The sequence below is a fragment of the Lissotriton helveticus genome, chromosome 6, assembly GCF_964261635.1.
Source record: "Lissotriton helveticus chromosome 6, aLisHel1.1, whole genome shotgun sequence".
Lineage (NCBI taxonomy): Eukaryota > Metazoa > Chordata > Amphibia > Caudata > Salamandridae > Lissotriton > Lissotriton helveticus.
This window is the reverse complement of record NC_136067.1, coordinates 1,232,350,274-1,232,369,828: the sequence shown is the minus strand read 5'-3', so window position 1 is coordinate 1,232,369,828 and position 19,555 is coordinate 1,232,350,274.

Below are 19,555 nucleotides of genomic sequence, written 5' to 3'. Positions count from 1 at the left end.
AGCAACACATTACAACAATCACAATAAGGGACAAGGTACACCCTACTGCAGAAAGAGAAAAAAAACAAATATTACTGCCCAGCCATCTAATCCGCAAGCACACACACATACTGGTTGGATTTGGCACGAGGGTGAGTGATGATTCAGTACATACAATTGTATTCGCAAGTAATTTCACAAAAAATGAAATACACTGTGTATAATTGAAAGTATGATTAACTGAACCACTGACTCACAGCTCGTGAGCTGTAAAGCCACGTCAAGGCACCAACCTCTTTACAGGCCATTCATACACCTTTCGTACGTGTGACACATTCAAAACATTCACACCGCCAGCCGGGGACCCATCACATTTCAACACTCACACCAGCAAACTGCGCCATTCAAGGGCCCATCACTTTCACACGCCCACATTTCTGACACTGCAACTACACAAAATGATGGACTGCGTGGAGTGTCACTCAACTAGCAATGTGTGTAGTGACCAACAGAAAGTAACTACTCACACACCGCCAGCCGAGCGCCAGTCCACCCACACCACCATCCAAGCACCAGACCAAGCACACCGCCAGCCAAACACCACTCAGCGCACACCGACAGCCAAGTACCACTCCACACACACCGCCAGCCAAGCACCGCTCCACGCACACCATCCAGCCAATTACCACTCCACACACACCACCAGCCAAACACCACTCCACACACACCACCAGCCAAACACCACTCCGTGCACAGACAACCAAGTACCACTCCACGCACACCATCTAGCCAAGCGCCACTCCACACACACCGCCAGCCAAGCAGCACTCTGTGTACAGACAGCCAAGTACCACTGCACGCACACCATCCAGCCAAGCGCAACTCCACACACACCGCCAGCCAAGCACCACTCCACGCACACCGCAAGCCAAGCGCCACTCCACACACACTGCCAGCCAAGCACCACTCCGTGCACAGACAGCCAAGTACCACTCCACGCACACCACCAGCCAAGCGCCACTCCACACACACCGCCAGCCAAGCACCACTCCACACACACCGCCAGCCAAGCACCACTCCACGCACACCGCAAGCCAAGCACCACTCACCGCCAGCCAAGCACCGCTCCACGCACACCATCCAGCCAATTACCACTCCACACACACCGCCAGCCAAACACCACTCCACACACACCACCAGCCAAACACCACTCCGTGCACAGACAACCAAGTACCACTCCACGCACACCATCCAGCCAAGCGCCACTCCACACACACTGCCAGCCAAGCAGCACTCCGTGTACAGACAGCCAAGTACCACTGCACGCACACCATCCAGCCAAGCGCAACTCCACACACACCGCCAGCCAAGCACCACTCCACGCACACAGCAAGCCAAGCGCCACTCCACACACACCGCCAGCCAAGCACCACTCCGTGCACAGACAGCCAAGTACCACTCCACGCACACCACCAGCCAAGCGCCACTCCACACACACCGCCAGCCAAGCACCACTCCACACACACCACCAGCCAAGGCAGTAAGGACAAAAAAAGACCAACTGGCACCAAGGGAGGCGGACAGTAAAAAACAACCAACATTTTCACCACCATTGGAACAAAACTCAAATCCTAGGGCCTAGTGGGCCAAAAAACAGGAGGCAAAACGTAAAAAAAACGGGCCGATTTGCCCCAAGGGGGGGTAGAAATTCAAAAACATAATTACATAATTACTTGCCACCAGGGGTCGCTTCCTAAAAACTAAATTTAAATTCCCTGGTGCTAGTGGGCATTTTCTGCCCCCCCCTGGGGGCAAAACGGCAAAAAAAAGGTCCGATTTGCCCCCAGGGTGGACAGAAAATCATAAACACAATCATGGCCACCTGGAAGCGACCCTTACCCAAGGGGTCGTTTCCCAAAACAAACACATTGCCCCAACAAAAATCCCTGGTGCTAGTGGGAAATTTCTGCCTCCCCTGGGGGCAAAACGGCCAAAAAATTCATGTAAGGCCACCTGGAAGCGACCCTTGTCCAAGGGGTCGCTTCCTAAAAGCTAAAAACAAAATCCCTGGTGGTAGTGGGCATTTTCTGCCCCCCCCCCCTGGGGGCAAAACGGCAAAAAAAGGGCCGATTTGCCCCCAGGGAGGACAGAAAAATGTAAACATTGAACATGGCCGCCATATTGCGACCAAAAAACAAACCTGGTGCTAGTGGTGAATTTCTACCCCCCCCCCCCCCCTTGGGGCCAAACGGCCGAAAAAACGGGCCGATTTGCCCCCGGGGGGGGGGCGGAAAAACGAAAAGATAATTACAGGCCGCCTGGAAGCGACCCTTGCCCAAGGGGTCGCTTCCTGTAAACTAAATTTAAATCCCTGGTGCTAGTGGGGGCATTTCCGCCGCACGATCGCGAAGCTGTGCGCGATCGTGAGGCAGAAATGCCCTGCAAAGAGACATAAGGGGAGAGGAAAATCTCTTTCCTCTCCCCTGATGCCTCTTTGCGGCCCCAATCCCCCCCAGACACGAGAAACCCACCTTCTCTCCAAGCGCGCAGGAAGCAAATGGCTTCCCGAGCGCTGGGAATCCCTGATGACGTCAGCGCGCGCTGTGCGCGTTGAAGTCATCAGGGATTCCCATGGGGAGGGGCGGGGGCGGCAGGGGAAACTCTTCTGCTGCTGCCCCCAGCAAAACGAGCGCAATCAGAGACCCTCGGTGGGAGCGCCAGCGCTTCCCCCGAGGGTGGGGCTGATGACGAGCTGGCCTTGTCATCCGCACACAACCGGTGTGCGCCATGACGAGCATCAGCCCCAAAGGGGTTAAACTTTAAAACATTCCTCTAAAATCAGCCGAACTATGAATTCTGATTTACTCACCTGTTATCAGGAGAGACCTCAGTGCTGCATTTTCAGCCCACTACTCATCCTGAAAAGTAATTCTAACCATACTTACAGTAACTTGAATTTCCTTCCATAGGCTAACATTGACTGGTTTCACTTGGAAATTCTTCTAAGTGTGGAGTTTTGGAACTTTAAAATATTCCTCTAAAATCAGCCGAACTGCGAATTCAGATGTACTCACCTGTTATCAGGAGAGACCTCAGTGCTGCATCTTTCAGCAACGTACTGATCCTGAAAAGTAATTTTAACCGTACTTACCAGTAACTTGAATTGTCATTTGAGATCTCATCAGGGATGTCATGAGTGATGTCACTGACCATGTCATGACTGATGTAATATGTGACGTCATCAGCAGTGCATTGCGGGCGCGCGAGTTATAGTTAGCTGAACTAACTATAACAGGGGAATTTCAATGGTTTTGTATGAGTGAAATTTCCAGCTAACTATAACATGTGTGAAACCTATGGGTTTTTCCAGTCAATTTCTAAGGTTTTTTAAATGCTAATTCCTAACTATAACGTGTCTGAAACCTATGGTTTTTTCAGTGAATATATATATATATGCATTCGCACTTTAGTTTTTTTGCAGATTTTGCACAGCTATTTATTATGTGCTGCTATAATATGAGATGTACTGTTTATACTATGAAGTACTGTTTACCAAATGTGCCATCAATCATGTGCAAAACATCGTGGACTAACATGCTGGTACCAATATTTGCATTTGCACTTTAGTTCTTGACATGTTTTGCACAGTTACGCATTATGTGCTGCTATAATTGGTTATGTAATGTCTTTCGCCATTAAGTATCATTTACTTTCAGTACCATCAACAGATTTAATGCATATGTATTAATCTTGTTAATATGTATTTGCACAGAGCATATATCTCTTTCTGATATTGATGCCATAGTCTGTCTTCGAGTTTTAGAAGGAATCTTTTAACCTTGTTTTTAAGGTTGATTGTGCACTTTATTCACCTTTTTCACTTTAAAATACGTCATAGAATAAGGACACATCATGTGACCAATCTCCCACGAGGAGCGAAACGCGTCATGGAGGGCACTCGTCCCGTTTAATTTATGCCAAAATAAATTGCGCACTGCTTTTCCACCTACATCCGTGTGTGGAGGTCGTTGATTTCTGCCTTGGGAGAATTGTGAGGTCTGTGCTTGCTGATATCGATCCGTGGAGTGGGGCGAACAGGACTTTTGTTGCGATATATATATATATATATATATATATATATATATATATATATATATATATATATTTTTTTTTTTTTTTTTGTACAAAAGAGGCGGCACAGCCAGGGTACTTGTTAAAGCCTTATTTAATTACTGCTTCACCCCACCAACGCGTTTCACCCACAACTGGCCTTGCTCACGGTCGGTTAGTCCTTCCACAGTGTTACTTTTTATACTATCCCAGTTTTGCCATTAGGGGGCATTCTGGGAATTGTAGTTGCAAACATTTAGAAATATTAAAGACAAAGAAAAGAAAGACATTGTGTGTGTTTCAATCACATCATTTGTATGTCGCGACTTTTTGTTCACTGTGGCATGCATATTAATGTTTGTCAATGTCAGAGTATTGGGTATAGTACCCATATCGTAATTGTTACAGTCTTATAAGCATTTATTCCAGATGAATGTGGAGGTCTTCCCCAAAGTTCATTCCTCTGGGGTGTTTTGTTCTGAGTCTGATTATGATCCGAGACTCCATTTGACGGAGCTTTCGGATTGCGTCACCACCTCTTTCCATTTTACCCAGCATTTTTCTTACGAAATAGGGTGGATTCCAATTTTCCGTCAGATACATTTGTTTGTTGAAGAGAAATATGTTGTTCTTCAAACATAGATCCACCATCTATAGATGGTGGATCTATGTTTGAAGAACAACATATTGAAGAACAACATATTTCTCTTCAACAAACAAATGTATAAGCAAGAATGTGGTACAGCCATGGGCATTTCTCTATCTCCCAACTACGCAAACATCACCATGGGCTGGTGGGAGAAGACCACAGCATGGAACCAAGACAACCAATTAGATCTGGATCGAATAATACTTTGGGTGCCTTATATCGACGACCTTTTTATTATTTGGAACGGTACAAACGCTCAGTTTCAGAATTATTTTAGAAAGCTGAATGACAATGATCTAGGTTTACAGTTCACGTGCACGACAAGTAAAAAGGAAATAGATTTCCTAGACACCAAAATATATGTGTCTGACGGAAAATTGGAATCCACCCTATTTCGTAAGAAAACTGCAACAAACAGTGTGCTGCATGGAACAAGTTTCCATCCCAAATCCCTTCTAAACAGCATACCATATGGGGAATTCACATGGCTAAAGAGAAACTGTTCCAAACCAGAAGATGCGGAAAAAGTAATTCAAGAAAGCAAACGAAGATTCACAGCAAGAGGATATGAGGAACGTGTTCTGAGAAAATGCAAGAAAAAAATAGATAAAAAAAACAGGACACAAACACTGATTGAACAACCGAAAAAACCAGAAAAAAATGCACCACCCAGATTTGTAACAACTTTCAGCAAGGAAAGTGGAAATATTGCCCGAATAATGAAGAAATACTGGCATTTCTTGTCAGGGGATCCTGACACTGGAGCAACAATTGGCGAAGTACCATCAATAACGTACAAGAAAAACACCTCTTTGAAAGATCTACTGGTCAAAAGTAACTTTCCAGCAAAACCAAAATTAGACTGGTTACAAGACCAGCGGAAAGGCTTTCAACCATGCAGTACATGTAAAGCTTGCAAGATTGGAAAAAACATGAAAGTAATCCAAGAACCAGATGGAAAATTAATGAAAATAGACCAATACATCACATGTACTTCCAAAAATGTGGTATACATCGTGGAATGCAAATGTGGCATGAAGTACATTGGATGCACCACATGCATGCTGAAGAAGAGGATCTTGGAACATATTCGAGCAGTAAAGAATTCGAACATGCAATACGCTACCGCCAAACATCTAAGTATATGCCAGAATGGCGATTGGAGACAAATGCATTTCTACGGAGCAAAAATGCTGGGTAAAATGGAAAGAGGTGGTGACGCAATCCGAAAGCTCCGTCAAATGGAGTCTCGGATGATAATCAGACTCAGAACAAAACACCCCAGAGGAATGAACTTTGGGGAAGACCTCCACATTCATCTGGAATAAATGCTTATAAGACTGTAACAATTACGATATGGGTACTATACCCAATACTCTGACATTGACAAACATTAATATGCATGCCACAGTGAACAAAAAGTCGCGACATACAAATGATGTGATTGAAACACACACAATGTCTTTCTTTTCTTTGTCTTTAATATTTCTAAATGTTTGCAACTACAATTCCCAGAATGCCCCCTAATGGCAAAACTGGGATAGTATAAAAAGTAACACTGTGGAAGGACTAACCGACCGTGAGCAAGGCCAGTTGTGGCTGAAACGCGTTGGTGGGGTGAAGCAGTAATTAAATAAGGCTTTAACAAGTACCCTGGCTGTGCCGCCTCTTTTGTACAACAAAATTCTTCCTGTGTCAGGATCCGACCCCTGGGCAGAGCACACACAGCGCTCTCGTGTGGCTTGAGGATCACTTTGTGCAGCGATATATATATATTTATATATATATATATATTCACATGGGCGTAGGACGTGTGGGGGACGCGTGGGATATATCCCCCCCAGATTTTATAGTGGGGGAGACACGGGGGACAAGTTTGGGGGGGACAAAAGAATTTCCCCTCTCCCTTCAAAGCACTAGTGCTTTGAGGTGCCAATGGCCCTGCGACTGACAGAAGGGAAAGTGGAAATTATTTTGTCAAAGTCTTTCACATGCCGATGGCCCTTCCCTTTTGTTGTGCTGCAAACCTCAAGGAATTTTCTCACCTCGCCCTCCCCGCCATGGCTGCCTGTACTCTGCACTTCTAGAACAAATGAGGAGAGACAGTTTGTTAATTGTTGTCTGCATCCTGCACCTCCTCAGGCCTGACCTTACTTAGTTATTTTGACTGTTTCACACTGCACAATTTAGCCGCTCAAAGTCTAATGTTTGGTGAAATGTATATTTTGAGCAGTTGAGCTTTGCCAGGGAACATAAAAACAATTAGTACCATACATTGAGCCCACTTCTGTTGGGTGTCAGATGTGTTGGTCTGTACTAATATTTACTTAAATAACAATTTAGATACCACTATTTTGTCTGATTTCTTCTATAGCACCACTCAACCCAATCCAGGGTGTCAGAGCGCCTTACATCACAAATGCACATTGGCAATAAAGCATATGTTTTAAAATCAATTTACTGGATGTGTTGCATAAGACAGCGTTACAAGGTTTAGGAGTCACATGCCTTTCCTTCATAGTTCACTGTGCTATTATAGAAGGATTACAATTTATGAACTGTAAGTAACTAAAGGATCTCTGTGTTAAGAGCAATAACCCACTTACCCATCCATATAAAATAAAGATCTGTCATCTGTGTGTCACAAGATGTTCTTTGTGGGAGACACATTAACCCTCCATGCTACTTTGACAAAACTGGAACTAGACAAAACACTTGTCTCTCCAGCAAGTGCATTAACCTCCAGAGTTATCTTCCCATTATTATTCCCTCAGATTTACTGGGTACTTAAAGATCTATGCAGCAGGCACCTTAACGCCATAATATATTTCAGAATGCAGACTTTGCAAGCAATTCTATGGCAGGACCTGAGGCTTCGAATTATGCCTTCTTTCTCCGCTTTATTTTTACAACAGCATTATAACAACAAAAAAAAAAAAACATTTCCCATGAACACTTGGGAAAGGAAAGAAAGTCCATCAACATGAGTCCTTCTTCTCTGACGGAACCACAGCCAGCCCTGATAGTCCTTCCTCAGTGATTCCTCATCCTCTTTCTTCGCTGCTCAGCAGCAAGTTAAATCGCATTTTTCTTTATCTCCTTGCGTTTGGGAAGTGTTTTACTGTGGTGCCTGATTAATGCTTGACGCGCTGGTTATTATTTTCTGGTTTTCATATTACCTGTCAATCGCGGGACGCTGCGGGCGTACCTAACGCAATTTTGTGCCCAGTAGTGGGTGCGGTGTGGTCCTCCTGCTTCCAGGGGGCGGGCTTCCCTCTCAGTGGGCAGCTCGAGTTAGAACAGCGAAAATCGGAGTTTCTGTCTGGCGTTGCTCCCTTCAGGTCGCCTGTCCCCTGCCACCTGGTTTTACGCCCTTGGAGGTCCCTATTTACCTTTCTTTTCACCCTGAACGCCCTCTGGTCAGTAGTGTGTTTACCCCTGAACGTAAGCGGCACAGTGTGTTGTGGTGCGCAGGGACACTGTCCCGGGTGGCTTTCCCTAAGATAAGGAAGGGCGGGTGTCTCCCTAGGGCTCTGCCTGTTCATTGTGCGCCTTTGGTCACATACATTCGCCTGGGCTCCCTCCCAGCTCCAAATCTGTGCCTAGTCAGGGTCATATACATTTATACCTTGTGCTACTGCACACAGGCTGCCTGGCGCTTCTGGACCCTGCGTAGCCTACTGTACCTCAGCATGCAGGGGGAGCAGGATCACTACCAGGAGGAGGACCCACTGAGCTACCTCTCCTGGGATGATGATTTTTACCAGGCGGTAGACGATTCTATCTACAGGGCTGTAGATCAGGCCATGGGGCCCGTGGAGCAACGTCTGTCAGAGTGAATGGAGGAGGTGTACGCAAAATTAGCAGCCCTCATTACCACTACCCCTGCCTCACCCCCCATTCCTACTTCCTCTCCTACCCTGGCAAAAAGCCTTGCATTGAGGGGGTTGATGTGGAGGCCTTTGCACGTTTGAAGAGCGCGTTTGTGGCTCAGCCGCCTTCTCATCCCATCCCGCTAGCTCCTACAGGGGGGCCCCCTCCATCTCCCAGGCCCATAACTCCGGACACCCTTGATGATGGAGACTCCCCAGATAATGACGAGGAAGCATGCTCCTCTAGGTCCTGGGCCCCGGCCCGCCCCATCAGGGCCTTCTGACTTGCTGGACCCGGATGATATAGTTTACCCGAGGTCCTCAGACTGAGTTCCCGCAGATAAGGTGGCTCAGTATTTGGCGGTGAGCCTCCGTAAGCCCTTAGATAAGGATGCTCGCAGCCGCCTCCGGGCGGAGTGTCCCCGCCCTACTCTGGAAGGGAAGGTCGCTCTCACGCTGAGATAGACCAAAAAATGGCGACATTCCTGGCCAAGTTCGTTAGGGACCTGAAAAAGGGTATTGACTGTTCCTGGCGCGCCTGTCAGGACAAGCTGCTCGACGCAGTAAGGCCAGTCACAAAGATATTAGCCTTGGCTGAAGAGGCCAAGGTGTCGGGGGACGTGATTTCCCCGGAGGTTCTGTACAATTGAGCGCAACGCGCAATAGTCTTCATTGGAAATGCGAACTGCGCACTTTCCCCGGAGAGGAGAAGGTCACTCCTGATCAAGGTGGAACCCAACCTGGGGGACCTCGCCTCTTCCGAGGCTGGAGAGGTGGCCCAGGGGGGGTTGTTCGGTGACCCCTTCGTCAGGGAGCTGGGGAAGTTTGTAACTATTTTCACCTCCATTAACAGGGCGCAAGCCAACATCTGAAAGGTGTTCACCCCTGCAGTTTTTGATAGGGCCGGACGTGGCAGGAGCCGCTCGTTCGGTCGCTTCAATAGCTCCGACCGGAGGCGAGGCTCGTGCTGTGATCAAGTCCAGGACAACACCCGGTTTAATAACTTCTACCCAACAAGAGCCCAGACGTTCCATGGCCGTGGCCACCAAAGAGGACAGCATCAAGGCGCTGGACGAGGTGAGTGTGCTGCCTTCAGTGATCTTGCAGGTGGGGGGGCACTTGGCGCAGTTCTTCCCAGCTTGGGTGGCCCTCACCAGCGATGTGTGGGTGCTGCAGATGATCCAGGGCTTCCAGCTGGAGTTCCATGGCCGTCCTTGTCAGCTTGATTGCCCCCACCCCATTTCCTTTTCGCAGTGCGACACAGAGTTGGTGCGCAAGGAGGTATGCGCCCTCCTCCAAAAAGGGCATATTTGCTATTCAGCCAAGCATCCAAGCGGTTTTGTCAGCAATCTTTTCTTGGTCGACAAAGTCGATGGTGGCAGGCATCCGGTTATCAACTTTAAGGAGTTCAACGAGTGGCGGGTGTACCGCCACTTCAAGATGGAGGGCATTCACCTCCTCCAGGATATCGTGAGGCCGAACGATTGGATAGTCAGGCTAGACCTGAAGGATGCGTACTTGACAGTGCCTATATTTCCCCCTCACCGCTGTTTTTTGCAGTTCAGGTGGGAAGGTCAGGTTTACGAATTCGCCACCCTCCCTTTCGGTCTATCCTCCGCGCTGTGGTGCTTCACGAAAGTCCTTCGGCCAGTGGTGGAGTTCTTCAGGGCGAGGGGAGTGCGAATGATCGTCTACTTGGAAGACATGTTGTTTTTGGGCCAGTGTCCCAGGAGGTTGTCAGCCCAGTTGCAGACCACAGTCAACCTCCTTCAGGATATGGGTTTCGTTATCAACGAAAAGAAGTCCCTGTTGGTTCCCGTCCAGTGTGCAACATTTTTGGGTTTCAACATAGACCCTGTAGCGTCCACTCTGAGTCTTCCTGCCAGGAAGATGGAGAAGATCAGACACGAGTTACGTCAGACTTTGGTGAAGAGTCAAATCTCTTTGCGCCAGCTGGCGCGCCTGGTGGGGTTGCTCGCTTCTTCCATTCAGGTGATTTTTCACGGTCCCTTGCATTACCGAGCCATGCAGCGCCTGAAGGCCTATCACCTCAGATGGGGGCTGACATATTCTCAGTTGATCCCCCTATCGGATGAAGTACGGGACAAAAGGAGGTGGTGGCTCACGTACATGGAAGCCTGGAACGGCCATGCAATTTTCGGGTATGCCCCAGATATTATTATCGAGTCCGACGCCAGTCGCTTAGGGTAGGGTGCCCGCTGCGGAGAGTTTTCCACCGGTGACGCCTGGTCCACTCAAGAGCAGTTGTTACACATCAACTGCTTGGAGTTGCTGGCGGGCTCCTTCGCGGTACAGTGCTGGACAAAGGACAAAGTGCAGTTGTGTGTCCTTCTTAGGATGGACAACGTTTCAGCGGTCCGTTACATCAATCATCTTGGTGGGACCAGGTCCAGGATGTTAGTGAACCTAGCCAGGGATTTCTGGCATTTTTGCCTCGACAACCAGATTTCGGTTACGGCAGAGAACTTGCCGGGATGGGAGAATGAGGTGGCCGATTGGCACTCCCGCCATCTTCTGGATGCCAGTGTGTGGAAGCTAGCCCCTAGATCTTTGCCCGCCTGTCTGGGATATGGGGTCCGTTCTCGGTGGAACTGTTTGCGTCAAGACTAGATAATCAGCTACCGAGATTTTTCAGTTGGCGGCCGGATCCTCTAGCGGAGGCAACGGATGTATTCCTCCAGGACTGGCAGGGGGAGCAGGGCTATGCCTTCCCCCATTCTCTATGATCACAAGGGTATCGGCACCCCTGCGTCACCAACAAGCGGAGGTGGTGTTGATCACCCTGCTGTGGAGGTCTCAAGTTTGGTTTCCGGTTCTACTGGAACTTTCCTGGAATTTTCCAATCCAACTCCCCCACTCTCCTCACATTCTTCTCAATCCAGATCTCGTGCCTCTTCATCTAGTCAAAGACGGAACATTGATACTAATGGCCTGGAGGATCTCTGGCGTCGTGGGATACTCCCAGGTCTTTCAGGAAAGGCTGAGGACTTGCTCTCCAAGGCATGGTCGGATAGCACAACAAAGAGGTACAGATCAGCCTGGAACCAATGGCATCGTTGGTGTTTGTGGCGGGGTGTCGATTCCGTGGGGGTGGATGTAGTCCATGTCCTTAATTTTTTGGTGAGTTTGGCGGAAGACGGGCTGGCCTATCGGTCAACTAACACCTTCCGAGCCGCGATCGTGGCAGGACATGTGATGGTGCAGGGCTCCCCTATCGGCGAACACCCCTTGATGTGCCATCTCCTTAGGGGAATGCGTCTCTCACTTCCCCCGTAGCCACGATATTCTGTCCTCTGGGTCGTGAAAAGAGGCTTAAACTTGTTCCTCTCTTGGCAACCAAATAGGCTCCTCTCCCGTAAGGAGTTAACGGCCAAGTTGGCGATGTTGCTGTGTTTAGTGTCCTGCAGACGGGTCTCGGACGTCAGGGCCTTTGACATTTCTGCCAGAGTTTTTTCCCCTGAAGGGGTATCCTTCACAGTGAGCAGAAGGACGAAGTCTAACAAAAGGGTGATTTCATACCCAGCTTTTCCTGACTTTCCGAGGCTGTGTGTGGTTCAGTGCCTCCGTGCTTACGAAGAAATGACTGATGAGTCTCGCCCTCTGGGCAAAAGACAACTGCTCATTGCGCTACGCAAGCCGTACAAAGCGGTTTCTTCCCGACTATCGCCAGATGGGTGCATTGCTTGATGCAGGAGGCTAGTATAGATACAAAGCAGTTTGTTGCTCATTCAGCAAGGTGTGCGATGGCATCTAAAGCTTTTGCCCTAGGGGCACGGTTGAAGGATCTGATGCATGCGGCTGATTGGTCCTCAGATTCAACCTTAAAGAGGTTCTATTTCAAGCCGGTAGTAGAGGTGGCAAGGCTAGTTGTCGACAAGCTTTGAACTGGCATAATACGAAGCCTTCGGTCCTGCCATAGAATAGGAATTTGCCTAGCCTAGGTGCTGGTAAGTTCCGATTCTATTAAGGACTTGGAGGCGAGGATTATCCCTCCCAATGACTTCAGTGAAGTACACCCTCCCCGTATTGTTGTAAGTAATCTATTCATGGGGATTGTATGTTCTGGTGCATTCTTAGCTGCGGCTTACAGTTGTTGTGCCTAGTGCTGTGTGACACTGTTTTCCAGCTCAACCCCTGACACTGCCTCTTTTGTAGGAAATGATGGTTCCAAGCAAGATGTGTAAAAATCCGACACAAGGTGCATCGCACGAAGAAAGAGAATGAGGAAACACTGAGGAAGGACTATCAGGGCTGGCTGGGGTGCCGTCAGAGAGAAAGGGCTCATGTTAATGGACTTTCCTTTCCCAAGTGTTCATGGGATATGTGTTTTTTTGTTGTTGTTATAACGCTGCTGTAAAACATAAAGCGGAGAAAGAAGGCATAATCCTCGCCTCCGAGTCCTTAATAGAATCGGAACTTACCAGCACCTAGGCTAGACAAATTCCCATTAAGCAGGACAGACACACTGCCACATTTCTCCCTGTTGCCAGTTTCTTTCTGGCAGAGGTTTAATAAATAAATGTGTAATCTGAAGCCTAGATCTTGCTCTGTGGTTGCAACACTTTTTTGGTACAACTCCGACGCAAAATCTGATTTTTTAAATATTGTAATATGCTCAAATGCACTCATGACAGACCTGCTTAACATATATGAGGTCTTAAAATCTGATGTCATTTTTTGTGATAGTACTTCCTGTGAGGTTGTGGGTGTTGTGATGTCACGTGCAATGTCACATGTTGTGATGTCACTTACATACTGACTAACTTGGTTAGTGCCCCCACTTCTTTTTTTAGGACTTGTATTCTGGTTGGAAAAGTAAAATGGAGAACTGGTGTTGGTGGTTGTAGGAGGCTGGTTTAGTATATAGTGTACACTCAGGAGTGATGCACCTTGCACTAATCCAGACAACCCTTATGGTGATGTTAGTGGTCTTTGATAACCATAGAAAGCTCTCAAAGTGTTAGCTGTGTAGGGCAACCTTCAGGCTTATCTTGAAGGAGTGTAAAGATTAGATGAAAAAGAACCACAAAGTGTTTATAAAAATAGGTCTATGTATCATGCAACACAATCACTAACACATTTTCACATCTCCTACCCAGAGAAATCAACAATACACACAAGAATACTTCAAAATAATCAAGTCAGTAGCACAAATATACACTGGTCTCCAGGGGAAGACCAACCCATGTACTAAGAAAGTGGAATGTAAACTGCAAAGGAGAATGGGACTTCGACCAGAAGACTCAGAGGAGATGGGGACACAAGGAACAACCCAAGGTAAGTACCCAGGACCCCCCGAAGGCTGTGTGCAGAATAGAAACACAACCACGTGCCCAATGGAAGTCAATGGAGAAGTCACAGTTGCAGTTCTAAAGAAGATGAGCCCTTCCCAGAGGATTCAGAAGAAACCCTTTGGAAGTTGGGAGGTTGCAGACCCACCCCACCTGGAATCAGGTTACTTGCACTAGGACAGCAAGGTGCATGGGGTTAAGTGCCGTCGGAACCTGCTGTAGATGACAATAGAAGACTTTAAAAATGCCTCTGGAGAAGCCTGTGAAGGAGTTCGGTGGAATCCAAGAGTAGACTCTTTAAGAGGAGAACCTGCAAGCAGAGGGGACAGAGTCTATGCCACTCTGAAGTGACCAGGATGCATTGAAGCACAATGCCCACCCATGCCTGGATGTTTAGGAGTGAAGACAGTTACCTTGTCCCTGCAGCTGTGAGGACCAGGCAATGCTGAGGAAGACCAGGAGCTGTGCATGAGCTGGCCCACATGAGGTGTCAGTGTCCAGGTGTCTGGTGTCTGGCGGGAGCAGCAACAAGCCTTGGTAGCCGCAATTGGTGTAGAAAGCAAGAAGATGCAAACGTTGGGACCAGCAAGGTCCAAGGGACTCACCAACAGCAGGAGAATCAGAGCAGGCCCTGAGCAAGCAGGGGAGCCCACTGCAGCAAAGGAAGACCCAGAGGCCAAAGCCACAGGAGTCGCAAGAGGACCTCAGGCAGCTCACCAAAGATGGAGGCCCAGGTTGCAGAGGATACAATGAGGATGCTGATCTTCAACAGATGAGGTACTGGAGGCTTGAGCTTCTTGTAACCCGAAGATCTCTGGAATGCAGAGCCAACAAACATTGGCAATGTCAAGTAGACGGGGTGCACAGGGGTTCAGTCCCAGCGGCTCCAAAGAGGGATAGTGTCCTAAAAATTGCAGATAAGGCAGGCCAGGTCTAGAGGGAGATGCAGAACCACCACCTGTGTTGCTGAGCCTTGGGAAGCCCATGGAACAACAGGAGCAGCAGACCAGTCAGCTTTGTTGTGGTGCCTACAGATGCAAGGGAGTGATTCTTTCACACTGAGGGAGATTACTTCAGATGTTCTTGATGCCCATAGGCCTTCTGGAGAACCTGGATGAAGCACAGACACAAACGACTCAGAAGACTTGACAGCAAGACCAGGAGCAGCAGGACTCTTCCTTGATGCAGTCTCGGTTCCAGTCAAGCCCAATGAAGTTCAAGTGTCCAGACGGTCTAGAGTGTCGTCTTGGTTTCAGAGGTGAGTCTTGTTCTACGATGAATATGAGGAACCACCCACAGTGGAAAACGTCAGTACCCCATAGAAAGTGTTGGAACGTCACCAGGGTCCCTCCTATGGGAGGGGCTGGACAGAGGGGATGATCCTGTCCTTTGTCCTTTCTCCAGTTTCACACCAGAGCAGGAAACAAGGGTTCCTGAAATGGCTCAAGTAGGCAAAGAGGGACTCAAGTATGCCCTTCATAACAATCTGGAGGCCTGAAAGGCGACCCCAACCCAGCCCAATACACTAAATCCTGTCTGGGAGGGGGTCACAGCTCCTGTGACAGTAAACCAATTGTTCTACCTTCCCCTGCTTGAGCTCAGCTCAGTGGCAAGAGGGCAGAATAATGTCTGTGGTTGGCAGCAGCACTAGCTTGCTGCCAGACCCTAAAAAACTTACTGGGAGTACATGGGGGTCCCCTAAGGAGCGCCTCAGTACATGGCATCATACTTCTAGCACCGGACATTGCAGATTTGGAGAAGAGCACATGGCTTGTTTCAGGTCATCAAATGCCTTCTGACAGCTAACTGTCCACTGAACTTTCTTAGGCAGTAGTAATAGTAATAATTATTTATTTAGATATATAAAAACATATCTTTAAAAGATTCTTCCAACACATTAAGTACAATTTTGCAGATTAAAAGAGTAAAAAAAAGGAAAATAAAATGTGGCCTTTCTTATCAGTGCTTACTGCGACATATCAATTTATAAATTAACACTCCCGGACAATGCAGATAAAGTTAAAATACATATCATTCTACACAGTTATCAGCAGAGCCTTAGCCGTTTCCAATTTTTCTAAAATACTGTAAACTTGCTGAACGAATTTGGCCAATTTTATATTTAAAACAGTATTCTCTAAAGACAGAGCAGCAATAAGGGCGTGCCTACAAGTCCGGACTCCCAGCCTGTTCCATTCTGGCCTGAGTAGGCGTCTGCGTTGAAGAATAAAGAAAGGGCATATACAAAGCACGTGCAGAATAGTCTCATTTGCTGCCCCACACCCTCTGCACATTAGATCGTCCCTTTTCTGGCGCCATACTGGGAGATTTTGAAGGAAACGCCAGTCTCCCAGTCTAAGGGCGATCAGACATCGCTTTAGATGATGAGAAAATGTTACCGAAAGGTAATTGGCCGGGGATAGTCGTTTATAAGAGTTGGCTACTGCCCAAGCATGACTACGTTTCGCAAGAAGAGCTTTGTCCATAATCAGGGATTTCAATCTTATGCATTTTTTAATTGTGTTTTTAAAGACAGTCTGGCTTGGATTAAGAGCCCAGAGATCCGCAGCAGACATTTGTTGGATGTGGTCATTTAGGAGGTGGCCAAATGATCCCCCGGGGTTGTTCACACTGATTTCCTTCCAGACTAGGAATTCCAGGGTACCTGCTTCTGCCTGTCTTAATTTGTGGATCAGCTTAAGATATGAGCCAACGTTGGAGGCTTCATAATTAATTAAGCCCAGCTCTAGTCTGACCTGTGCTGGCGAAGAAGAACTCGGCAAGTGAAGCAGTTTCTTATAGAGTTTGGTTGTAAGTTTATTTACGGTGTTATTCATTTTACCCTTAAAAATCTCTATGCCATACGAAAGTATGGGCCCGATCTTTGCTCTAAGCACTTCCAGTAGGGGCAAGACAGTGGGGCCTGAGAGTCTCCTCGATAACTTAGCCAAGGACACCAATAGAGCTGTAGCCTTGGCTGCAATCACAGTGTTCTATTTGGTGAAACTGCCCCTGGAGTCAAGATGGACCTCTAAGTATTTGTAAGATTGGCAGATTGAGAGGCTTTCTTTATCTATCGACCAGCCTCCACCGCTGTAGCGTTTTTTGCCAAACGGGACAATCATGGTTTTTTCATGTTAATTTCTAACTGGTTGTTGGCTGTGTATTGCATTAAGGCATCAAGGAGTCTTTGTAGCCCCACTCTGGTGAGACTGAACAGTGCCAGGTCATCGGCATATAAGAGATTACATAATGCCGTACCTCCTACTTTGGGTGGATGGCTGATTACCTTCTCTAGAGTGCTTGACAGGTCAGCAATGAATAGGTTGAAGAGGAGGGGGGCCAGCACGCATCCCTGTTTGACACCACGAAAGGTTGAGATTTTCCGGGAGAGATGCGAGCCAGACCCTAACTTCACTCGAACCCATGTGTTGGAATACAGCAGGATAATTGGATTCAGAATGTTGTCTGGGATTCCCCACTGCCTCAGTTTTTGCCAGAATGCTGCCCTGGGCACCCTGTCAAATGCTGCTTTGAAATCAACAAAGCAGCAAAAAAACGACCTGGAGCTTGAAAGAGCTTTGTCAATGATGGTATAGATTGTCAGTAGATTTGTCATTGTACCTGAGTTGGGAACAAACCCTGTTTGATTCAGGGGAATCAAATTGTTGTCCTTTGCCCATTGTCTGAGATCCTCCAAAATGAGGCCTGCAAAATGCTTTGCCTCTATATCCAACAGGGCAATTAATCTGTAATTGTTCGGATTGCCTCGTGCTCCAGCTTTTTAAATAGGATGAATCATAGCACCTCTCCAGGAGTCCGGAATTATTTGAGAACTCAAGGTATAATTAAAGAGGTTTGATAGCACCATAGACCAGAAGGGGACATCGGACTTTCTTAGGCATTCTTTTGGAGGTGAGATCATTAAGGGGTGTTGCTATGGATCCATAGCCTTTAACAAACCTTCTGTTGTACTCACTCAGGCGAAAGAAAGCTCTGACCTGAGTCTGAGTAGTGGGAACAACCCAGTCCATGATGGTCTGAATTTTGCTCTCCGATCTTTGAAGTTGGCCTCCAATTACAAGGTGGCCTGCGTATACAACTTTACTCTGCCCTATCCGGCACTTTGTGATCTTCATAGTGAGGCCTGCCTTCTGCAGGGCCTCAAGCACATTTCTGAGATAGACCAGGTGATCCTCCCAGTTGGGGCTAAAGATAGCTATATCATCTAGATGTGCTGCACTATAGATTTCCAGACCTGTTAAGACGTTATTCACCAGGCTCTGAAATGTGGCAGGTGCATTTTTCAAACCAAAAGGCATCACAATAAATTGATAATGCCCACTGGGGTTTGAAAATGCTGTTTTTGATTTGGCATCCCCCTAAAGTCTGATTTGCCAATACCCAGCAGTGAGGTCAAATGTACTGACATATTTGGCAGAGTCCAAAGTATCAATCAGTTCATCTGTCCTGAGAATTGGATAGGCATCAGTCCTAGTGACTGCATTGAGACCTCTGTAGTCAACACAACACCTAATCTCTCTCTTACCATCCTGGATATGAGGTTTTGGTACAATGGCTACAGGGCTAGCCTAAGGGCTATATGAAGGTTCAATGACCCCCTCCAACTGCAGCATGTTTTAGGCTTCTTTTCTTATGCAATCTCTGACATGGTCAGGCTATCTGTAAATGTTGCTCTTCAGAGGCAGACTGTCACCTGTGTCCACTTCATGGCTACACCAGGTGGTTTGACTGGGTGTCAGAGAAAGAGGCCAGGGAACTGATTGAGAACAAGTCTGTAATCAGCTTGCTGTTGATCAGTGAGTCTGTCTGCCAAGACTACTCCTTCAACTGATCCATCAACAGGGTCCTGAGTGAGGAGATCAGGGAGAGGGTCACTTTCTCCTTCCTTTCCCTCATCAGAGGCTATGAGCAACCTCATGTCAGCCCTATCAATAAACGTTTTCAGGCGATTCACATGATGCACCCTATGGGGACTTCTTGGAGTACCTAAGTCAACTAAGTAGTTGACCTCACCTTTCTTTTCCAGTACAGTGTGGGGGGCACTCCACTTGTCTTGAAAAGCTGCATCTTCTCCCTTTACAGTCAAGAGTTTGTCTCTACCTTTGTTAGCAAAGGAGAGCCAAAGGATAGATGCCCACTGCCCCTGAGGAATCTTATGAATTGTACAGGCCCTCTCTAAAGCAGTAACCCACTTATGGATGTCATCATCCTCCAGGTAAGGAGGGACTATTCTGCTCCAGTTCCAAGTGTCAAAAGGATCTTCCCTAACTCTAGGTTCACTAGTCCTGCTGATGGAGCGGTAATTTCTTCTGGTAGTTTCTCAATGCAAAACCCTCATGCTACCTCTAATGTACCGCTCAAAAGGTGTTGGGCCCTTCACACCATGTATTACCTTCAGGAGATTTTAAATAAAGATGAACAGTCAAAAATCAATTTATTATTCAAGCCAATAAAGAGAGTTGTTGAGTATTTTAAAGGGTTTTATTATCTAGTCAAAAGTTATTTTTTTCTCTGACCCTTTATTCATTAGTAAAATATCAATCAGGTTACAAAATTTGGAAAACAGGAAAAATAGCATTAATACAGAACATATTACAGTCTGCATATAA